Raw genomic sequence first — 10,726 nt, forward strand, 5'->3', positions numbered from 1 at the left:
TACATCTAAGATGACTCTTGAGGGGCAACTAAGAATTAGCTCCCTGCTCTCAGGAAGTTTACAGTTTAGTAAGGGAAATAAGATAAATAAAGTACCATGTAATCCAAAGCAGGAAGTGGGAAGGCTGGGGCTTCCCTGGTGGCGCAGTGGTTGGGGGTCCGCCTGCCGACGCAGGGGACACGGGTTCGTACCCCGGTCCGGGGGTATCCCACGTGCCGTGGAGCGGCTGGGCCCGTGAGCCATGGCCGCTGGGCCTGCGCGTCTGGAGCCTGTGCTCCACAACGGGGGAGGCCGCGATGGGGAGATGCCCGCGTACACAACACTGTAAGTCAACTATACTCCAATAAGAAATTTTTTAAAAGTAAAATAAAAGCTACGAAGAAGGTTAGATAGGTGGTTTGGTCAGTAGCACAAATTTAGGGCACAAGAGACGCACTTAAATTCTTGAAGGAACTTCCCTGGTGGCGCAGTGGTTAAGAATCCTCCTGCCAATGTAAGGGACACCGGTTTGAGCCCTGGTCCGGGAAGATCCCACATGCCGCGGAGCAACTAAGCCAGTGCGCCACAACTACTGAGCCTGCACTCTAGAGCCCGTGAGCCACAACTACTGAATCCCACAAAATGAGAAGCCCACGCACCGCAACGAAGAGTAGCTACCCCCAACCCCCAGCTCGCCCCAACTAGAGAAAGTCCATGCACAGCAACGAAGACCCAATACAGCCAAAATTAAATAAATAAATAAATTTATTTTAAAAAATGCTTGAAGAAAATATGAAGGAAAAAATTTTATGAGTGTTAACCAAAAAATAAGCAACTTCTTGCAACTACCCTATGTCTGGTCTCGTACCATAAATTTCACATCCCCATATCTACACTGTTAATCCAGTCATTCCCTTGGAGAGATGAAAACAAACTATAATAAATTTAAACTATGTATGTATTAAAAAAAAAAAAGACAGGTACAAAATGCCACGTGGGGCTGAAAGGATGGGTCTTATTCTGGCTCAGGGGTTTGAGGGAGGGCCTCACAGGAGGCCAGTTGGACCTTGAAGGGAGGGTAAACTGTGATGAAAGACCTTCTGGGATGGGGTGGGGGTGGGGTAGGAGTGAGGGGAGATGCTGAAGGAGTAGTGGGGGCAGGAAAGTAGAGGGCCAGCTAAGCACTTTCTGGATCTGATGATCTGCAGGGGAGCTCCCAGGCCCTAGAGCATCTCCTGCCTTGGGATTTATCTCAATATAGATGCCTGGGGCCCTCTTTCCTTTTCTCTGGAAAAAGGGCTGCTGCAGGCTAAAGGGCTCAGCTTACCACCTCTTCGCCTGAGACCTCAACCATTATATTTCCCTTTCTCAGAGCTCTGAGCTACAGCCCTCAGTAACTGACACTCGCGGGTGGTGGACAATATGGCCTTGAAGGTGCTGACCTTTCTTCCTCAGGGGCTGGTGGAACTGCTTGGTTAGGAACCTACACATTAGAAGTGGCCCTCCAAGATTGGGAGCTGGGCATCCGAAAACAGGATTGTGAATTCTGCAAGTCTCTGGCAAATTGAGATGCTTGACTCAATGCTGTCCTCTGCTGACCGAACTAAGCCTAGCAAGTTTTATGGGATGCCCGATGCTGTGACCACAAGTGGAGGTCAGCTTAGGCAATTTGTTCATTTAATGAGCAATTTGTTCATTTCATTCATTCATTAATTCATTCATTCAACAAATATGTGCTGAGCGACTGCAATAATAGGTATAATGTTATCCGACATTTATTGAGCCAGTCCTGGTTTTAAGCATCTTAGATATAGTGTCATGTCCAAGACCACTCAGTCCTAGCTACGAGTAACACAGCTGGGAGGCAAACCCTGTCAGCCTTACATCACAACTCAAGTCCCTAAGAATCACATTGTCTTGTGGTGCCCACATGGGCTTCGGAAACACAAGATGGAACTGGTGAGCCGCTTACAATATAAATTTAGTAAGCCTTACCAGGAGTTTGGGGAATTTTGTGCTGCAGACGCTGAAAACGGTCCCCAAGCTCTCAGTTACAATGGGAAATTGAATGTTATTCACGGGCCAGGCCTGAGAGGGATGTGACCAAGGAGAAGCTAGCTCTTCTCCCCAAGCCAGAGAGTTTGCACTGTCTCCCACCTGGAGCAGCAGGGAAATTACACACAGACGGACAGGAGTCACGAGTCCTGGGTTCCAGGGAATTCCCTGGTGGTCCAATGGTTAAGAGTCCTTGCTTTCACTGCCGAGGGCCCGGGTTCAGTCCCTGGTCGGGGAACCCCGCAGGTTGTGTGGTACAGCCAAAAAAAAAAAAAGGAGTCCTGGGTTCCACCTCCTCTTTCACCACTACCCACATTGTTGGTCATGGCCAAGGACTTTCTCTTTGGGGTGCAGTTTCCTCGTCTATAGAAAGGGATTTGGATAAATCAACTCTGAGTTGCATTTCAACTCTGCTGTAACTTCTCTGCAATGTTTAAGTAGGGACAAATTAGAAATCTCAGTCATGCCTGTTCTTTTGCCCACCTGGCAACTGATTCCCTCACTACAGGACACTCAGGAGCCCCATTCCTGCTCCCACCCCTGGCATGATGTTTTGGCTCAGGAGTTTGACACCCTGGGCTCCTGGCTCTGCTCTGCCACTAACTGACTATGACTATCCCTTATCTCTCGGCAACTCTCTGGATAAGAATTATTCTCTTTTGCACAGCTAACACACTTACTGTGTGCTAGTCACTGTATGAATGAATTCAGTCCTCACCACAATTCTATGAAATAGGTTCTAACATATGATTATCCCCATTGCACAGATGAGGAAACTGAGACACAGAGAAATTAAATACCTGCCCATGTGGGGTTACAGAGCTGGCAAGTGGTGGAGCCAGATTGGAGCCTAGGCAATCTGGCTCCAGAAATAGCATTCTCAACCATCATACTTTGGCTTGGAGAGGATCCTTGATTTACCCAAGTCTCAAGTAGACTAAGCTCTCTAAGTCATAGTTCACTCAACATGAAGCGTGCCTCAGGACCCCTCCTGGGCTTGCTGTGGGACGAAACAAGATGTGAAGCTGTCAGACTGATGGTTTCTTCTCAGTCTGCTTGGGGTTTTGCTGGGCTCTGGTCCTCCCAAGTCTGCTCCCCCCAGCCCCCATTCTGGCTGAGACCGAAGTGTGTGTTTGTGTGGATGGGAGCTATGACAGCAAGGGGCTGTCCCCCTGAGCTACAGCTGATCTGATCTGGGACAAAGGACTGTTAAGATAAGTTCAGCGCTAGGAAGTGGTCATTGAAACCACCCAAGGCTGGAGCTCTGTGCTGGGGGAGGGAGGGAGCAGCCTCACTTGGGGGGGAAAAGGAAGGGCCTTTGAATTACTCTCACTGCTTGTTTTTAAGGCCAGACGAGGGTTCTTGCTGAGAGTTGGGGGGTGGGGTGGGTGGATATTTGTGGAGCTTTAAAGTCTAGGGCTTCTAGTCAGTACTTTGGAAAGGGGTCTCCTTACCCCACTGTTAACGGCAAAACAAAAAGAGCTCCTTTCTGCCCCTCGCTTCTATGTTCATTCTCAATCTCTGAGGTTGTGTAACTCCCATTGCTGTGGGGTGGGGATGTAGAGGGGGCGCCTATGCTTATGACTGGGACAAAAGCTTTCATGGGATTCCTCCACTGGGTACCCAGTCACCAAGCACTGTCCACCGGCTAACCCTGGTGTGTTGTTGCCATTAGTCGTCTGAGATCCTTGATGGACTGAGATGGAGAATACGTAAATAAAAATAAACCCCTATCATTACGGTGGTCAGTACTTTCATACCCACTGATCCTTCACTGACCCTGTGAAGTCAGGGCCTTGGGTTAGATTCTGGGGTACAAAGGCTGTTGATATAGATGAAGAAGGGGGTACATGAGCCTCAGAATGGCAGTCAGATAATGGGTTTCCATACCGAGCTCTGCCCCTTGCTGGCCACATGACCTGGGGTGGGTGACTCAGTCCCTTCAGGCCTCAGTTCCTATTGGCCAAAGGAGATCCTGAATGTGGAGCCTCTTTGTAAACTGGAAAAGGCTCTCCAGCAGCTGGGGATTTATGGCTGTGCGTACTGTGGCTTGGAACTCAGTACTTTATTCTCCATTTAAATGCTGCTCCCTTGAGGGGGCTGAGGTCTTCCTCCTCCTGGTCCTGCCTCCACAGCTGCCACCCTGCACTCAGGGAGGTCCAAAGAGGTCCAGGCAGGACCAGAAAGGGCAGGGCATGGGAGGTATGCCCAGGAGGGACGAGGGAGGAAGGTCTGCCCAGTGCCGCCTCCCTGCCCATGCTTGGCTCCCACTGGCAACCTAAGCCCTTTGCCTCCCAAACTGATCCTGGAATGTAAACCCCTAGCCAAGCACATTCTTTAGCCAGGTCACCAGCTCCTGGCCCTTGGGAAGGGAAGCCAGCATTTCTCTTGGCCCTGAATGACGCTAGCACAATCTGGTGCTGGGGCTGCTACCACCAGCCTGGATTAATAGGCTGGCTGTCACCCAAAGTTTATGAAAAGCCCAATTCTGACCTATCACTCCTGTCAGAGCCCGGGGAGAAGGGGAGAGAGAGCCCACCTCATAAGCAGGGGGATTTGAAATACTGTTCATTTCTTGGCTCTGGTTCCTCATACCAGCCAGATGCGCTCAGAGGAAGGGGGGCTTTGTAAAAGTTCCTCTCAAAGCTGGTGCTCTCTGGGCCCTTGGTTGTCTGACTTTCCTTCTGTTTGGTTGTTTGCTACGCATTTGTTCCATTCAGCCACTTATTACACATTTAGGCTCTGGTGCCCAGCGCAGTGATGCTCTGGGCATGAGGTTTAACAATCTCACCGTGTCCTGAGGAGCCCTGTGTGTATGGGGGTGAGGTGGGGGTACACAAGGAGGGGGTATTCTGCATTCTGTGGGGGGGGAGGGGCGGGGGCGGGGTAGCGGGGGGAGCAGCAGGGACAGGTTAGGGAACTGCCTGCTCCAGTGGTCTCCCACAAGCCACACTTGGCAGAGGTAAGGAGGCGGGGCTGGAAGGGCAGGACTTTCGTGAAGGGTCTTAGAAGTCAAGATGGAGGCTGGGAATCACCTGGAGGACCGGGGAGCTGAGGGAGGGTGTTTCAGCTCTGTGAGGGTGTAGGCAGGTTTGCAGATGAGAACCGCTTCTGAAAGGGCAGAGGAATCCAGCCGCCATGTGGAGGGGGCCGGAGGTGTGGGACGAGGCGGTCGTTTTCCACCCACGGTTGAGCTGCCTTCCCCAAGGTGCTGGGACTTGAGTCTGAGGCAGAGTAAGACCAGTTTGGAAGGGCAGCTCCAATCCAGTCCCTTCTCCTACAGATGGGGATGCTGCATGTGGAGTGGGGAGCCTGGGAAAGGGATTTGTAAATTATTATTGCCTTATAAACGTTTGTTTTTAAGAATGTGAATTGCTAAACTGAGATTAGGACCAAGGCCCATTGTCTGTTGAATGGGAGGCCGGTCGCCCCAAAGTCCTCCTTCTGGTCCTCCAGATAAGGCAGGCAAGGTGGGCCACCTTCTAGAGACAGTGAATGGGGCCTCAGGGGTCCCTCACCTCCTGGCACATCCACATCCCCCCTTCCGAGGCTGACCGAGGCTGGAGCCTGGACAGCCCGGTTAGTGCCCAAGCGGGTCAGAAGGCCACCAACTGCAAGCCCGGAGTTCCTCGCCCACCCGGTCTCCACACTGCAGCAACGTGGAGGGTGCGGGGAGGGGGAGGCGGACCCCACGAGCCTGGGGGAGACAGAGTTCTCCCTGAACCACCTACAAAAGCCACCACTTCTAAAGTGTCACCTCAGGCATCAAGTCTTCAGACACTTCCGGGCCTCCAGCCCCTCACCCCATTGACCTTCTGAGTCGTCTGCCAGATATTTCCTCTTCAGAGGAGGCAGGCGGGAGGTTTTGCATGAAAAAAAGAAAAGAAAAGTCTCAAGAGCCAGGAGAATTCAGTCTGGCTAAATTAGGAAGGGGACTGGGGCACCAGGATCTTTTCCCCTGTCCTTTCCCTTCACCCATTCACTGTCTCAGTCCAGGTTTACCAAGTGCTGGCTGCGTGCAGGGCATGGACCAGGTGCTGAGCGTGTGAAGGTAAGCAGGGAAGCCGCAAACGGTTCCCCCCGCCCGCCCCGCCCCTTTTACGGAACTCGTGACAGCTTGGGGAAGCCACAGGACTCCTTTGGGTCTCAGTTTCCTCCCCTGTAAAATAGATGGATCCCGGTCTTTCCTAAGGTCCTAGGGAAATGAGGGTGCAAAGGTCCCCCTGGCTGTTGCAGCAAACCGTGCATGAGGTTCTGGAGGGGCCGGCAGTGTGGATGTTAAAGCAGTGGATGCTCCTGAGCTGGCAACTCACCGTCCACACTGAAGGGGTTCTGAGCCCGGGCACCTGCTCCCAGTGTGTGTACCAGAGTGTAAGTGTGAGGGGTATATGTGTGAGTGCGAGGCGTGCGTAAGAGCGTAAACATGTGTGTGAACGGGTGTGCACATGCGTGTGAAGTGCGTGTAAAAGTGTGGGGTGTATTTGAAGTGTGTGGGTATAAGAGTTTAAGGCACGTGTGAGTGTGAGCTATATTGTAAGGGTGTGAGGCAAGTGTGAAGCATAAGAGTGAGGTGTGTGAGTTGTGTATGTGAACATGAGTGATTATGTGAGTGTAAATCTGCGAGTGTACATGTAAGGTCTGTGTAAGAGTGAGGGGTATGTGGGTGTGTGAGGTGTGTGTGTGAGCATGAAAGAGAGGGGGGAGGGGAAAGGGAGAGAGGGGAGGGGGAAGGGAGAGAGGTGAGTGTGTGTGTGTGAGCGTGTGTATGTTTGTGAGTGTGCTCATGTGCAGGGGTCAGGCTGGCCCAGAGCATGCTGGGTGGAGTCGCAGGAAGTTTGTCTGGTATGAAATACCAACTGCACATAACCTGTAAAGGGGTCCATCACTCTTGGAAAGAGGGACACTTTGGCCTCTGGGCTGCAGACGGTGGTTTCTTGGTGCTCTGCTTCACGCCGTCAGGAACACGTGGGCTCTGGGGGTCCTTTGAACCAGGCACATACCTGCCTGGGGAGCTCAAATGAACTGGATATTTGGGAAAACACCCCACAGTTTAAATTATTAAAGGGTCACATCCTGAGGGAGAATGCAGACTCTACAAGAACGTAACACAGGGTACTCTAGAGACATTGTGCACTTGCAGCCAGCTGGCTCGCCGCCCTTTCCCAGAGATGGGCTCCTCCCCCCTACTCCCCACCCCCTCCCCCGTCACTCCTGGCACTGCCAATGGAGACGGGTGTGCTTGGAGAGGCAGCCACAACCATCATATCACACTGATGCTGACCTTCCTCAAACCCTTCTTCTCGAGGCATCGACCCACTATTCAGGGTCGGCACAGGCTCCAACTTGCCTTCTAATCATTTTTCACATCACTCCCCACTCCTGTGTGCATTTTGGCACCCAAGTCTCCCTTCCCTTGAGGCCCAGTTATAACAGCAGTCTCCTCCAGGAAGCCTTCCCAGATCAGCTCAGTCCTCAGAGCCAGGAAGAGGCAAGGAAGGTTCCCCCTCCCTCTTGATTTCAGACTTCTAGAATTGTGAGGCAATACATTTCTGTTGTTTTTGAAGCCACCAGTCTGCAGTATTTTGTTATGGCAGCCCTAGGAAACTAATAAAATGGAAGCTTATCTGCCCAACCTGTCTGGGTCCTTTTATGTGCCCGTCTCTTCAGCTCTTGCCTGTGCTCTGCCTCATGCCTTCACTTCTGCAGTGGTCTAATGCCAACAAGAAGCGCCTGCCCACGCAACTCTTTGATCTCACCAAGCCTGGCCTGAGGCTTTGGTCCTGTTCTGCCGCCACCCAGGGGCGGGCATGCCATCTCTTACTGCAGAGCTCAGAATGGTGGGCGGTGGGGGTATGCACTACCCTCCACCCCGGCAGCTGGATTAGAGTCTCCGTTCCATCACTTGTTAGCTGTGCCGCTTGGGTTAGTCATAGGGTTCCCGGTTCTGTTTCTTCTTCTACAAGATGGGGGTTGGAAAAGGCCGATGGTACCCCACCTCCTGTTCAGTGTATCTGTGGGCCAGAAAGCTCAACGCAAATGCAAGAGATCATTAGAAATTCTGGAGGAGAAGAAGCTATGGAAGGGAGGGACTTGTCCACTTTCTGTGGTTCTAAACCCTCCTGGCACTTTAATCGCCCAGCAGATGGACCTTCCTCCAGAGGAGGCCTGACAAGCTTGGCCCACGTGTTTTTCTGAGGATTCCAACCCCAACTGGGGTTCTTTCTTTAAAAAAAAAAAAATTGTTTACTTATTTATTTATTGGCTGTGTTGGGTCTTCATCGTTGCACGCGGGCTTTCTCTAGTTGCCGTGAGCGGGGGCTACTCTTTGCTGCGGCGTGCGGGCTTCTCACTGCGGTGGCTTCCCGTGTTGTGGAGCGCAGGGTAGTTGTGGCGCACGGGCTTCAGTAGTTGTGGCGCACAGGCTTAATTGCTCCACCGCATGTGGGATCTTCTTGGACCCGGGTCCCCCGCATTGGCAGGCGGATTCTTAACCACTATGCCATCAGGGAAGTCCCTGGGGTTCTTTCTCATCTTAGATGGTGCCTTGGTGATTTTACTTCGTTTTCCTCAGAAGAGGAACTTGGCTGATCCTATGTTCCAATGGCACAAATATGATCATGATGCTTCTCCACTTAAAATCCTTAATTTGCTCCCAGTTTCCCATATGGATAAAGTCCAGACTCCTTAGCAAGGCACGTGAGGCCTCTTGATCTGCCCTGCCTGTACTTCCAGCCCATCTCCCTAGATTCTCTGCAATGTGCATGTTGTCCCTCAGTGGACTTGAGAACACCTCTGTCTCTCCCTCAACAACAAAAAATAATAGTGCAGCTACTCACCTTATATATGCAAATCATTTTGTGTATAGTAGGTAGCTCTTAACCTCAGTGAGGCCTTATTTTTTCATTTTACAAATAAGGAAACTGAGATTCAGGGGTTAACAACGTACCCAAGTTCAATCCGCACAGGACAATTATGATTTGAACTCACATTTCTTGCTTCAAAGCCTGGGGTCATCCCCCTCTGCCTGGCTGCTCTCCCTCTTCTTTCAAAGTGCAGTTTGAGATTTGTTTTCTGGAAACCTCTCTGATCCCCTCAGTTCCTCTCAGCTCTCTGTACCCAGTAAGGATGGGGCACCTCTGGGTTACACTAGCAAAGGCTGACACTTGTCTCATCAAATACTAACTGCAGATTTAGTCCCCGTCTCCCTCCCAAGGCTGCAGCTACTGGAGGGCAGGAATCCCAAGTCCAGGACCATGCCAGACACATAACTGGAGTTCAGTGTCAGACAATGCTTTGCAATAGCTGACACAGTCAAAGAGCCAGAAGGGAACTTTCCTGGGATGTAAATTTAGGGCTATTCTATGCTCGTTTCACGTTAGGGAGCCCTTCCCAATCTTTCCTTGCTAATTCTCATACTCATTCCTTGGGGAACAAAGGGACTGTTTGGAGCCCTCCATCTTTCCAGGTTTGACATTCTGAACCCCTACACAGTACAGAGCAGCTGATTTTCTCCCCTTTCCTATGTGCTATTCCATTTGAGGCGATGCAGTACTGTGGTCACAGGTTTTAGAATCAGATTTGGTTCAGTCACTTGGTAGCTTGTGACCTTGGACAAGTTATATGACCTCTTGGAGGCTTAGTTGTTTCGTGTGCAAAATACGAGGATACTGCCTTCTCCACAGAGTTGATCTGAGGATTGAAGCGGGTGCTTTGCCAACTTGTGAGATGGCATTGTCATTGCTTTTGTTTTGCAGATTGGGAAATGAAGACAAGAGAGGGGAGGGGCCTTCCAGAGACAGACTGGGATGAGAAGGCCTATGGCAGGGAGGGGGTTGAGGCCCAGAGCCAGGCCATTGGACCCCAGATCCTGAGCGGCCTCTGCAGCACCATGAGGTACAGCCATGAGGTATGCCGCTGACACCCCCTAATTCCCTCGCTCCTCTGTGAGCCACACCCAAAGTCTTCCCAGCATGGACCTCCAAGAGGTGAGTCCTCAGCAGATACCAGCTTGAGCCCTGAGTGGCCCTCACAGGTTGCAGCAGTCAGTCCCCCATTCTCATAACGGGAAGAGCCTTTAGGGCTGGCTACAGCCCTAAGGTACCCCAACTATTTAAAACGCCTCAGTCCCATCCACATGTCTGGTGCCATTTTGTGTGCTTGGAAAGCCTCCTACACACAAAGCTAGGCTTCCTGTTAGAAGGGGTGGAGGGAGCCCATTTGTAAATGCCTTTCTTGGGGAGGGGTTGGGGAGGGTGGGAGCAGGCCGTGCAGAGACAGAAGTGGAATGGAGGGCTGGGCTTAGCGATGCTTCCCCTAACCTGCTGCCCCGGCCTCTCTTTCTAACAGTCACTTCAGGGGGCTCAACGGAAATGGGCTGGGCGTGGGGGTCTGGAAGCAGTAGGGAAGGCCTCTCTGCAGTCTGCTCCGTAGGGTGCACCCGTGGCCACAGGATGCCAAGGTGGGAGGGAAAGCCTGGGTCAGCAGGTGGCAGTGTCCTTCCAGTGCCCAAGTAAAGAAAAAGATCAGGTACGAGAGAAAGGGAGGCAAAATGACTGTCCCGTAGAGACCCTGGTTCCACTTGTCTGTGAAGGTTCACTGGAGGTGTTACCTCCTCCAGGAGGCTCCGCGTGACCCCTCAGACGGGTGTTCCTGCTTCAGGAGAAATAATCATACCAGCACGTGGTGCGTGCTC

The sequence above is a fragment of the Monodon monoceros genome, unplaced genomic scaffold (genome assembly GCF_005190385.1).
Source record: "Monodon monoceros isolate NGI ecotype Baffin Bay Population unplaced genomic scaffold, NGI_Narwhal_1 Super_Scaffold_18, whole genome shotgun sequence".
Classification (NCBI taxonomy): Eukaryota; Metazoa; Chordata; class Mammalia; order Artiodactyla; family Monodontidae; genus Monodon; species Monodon monoceros.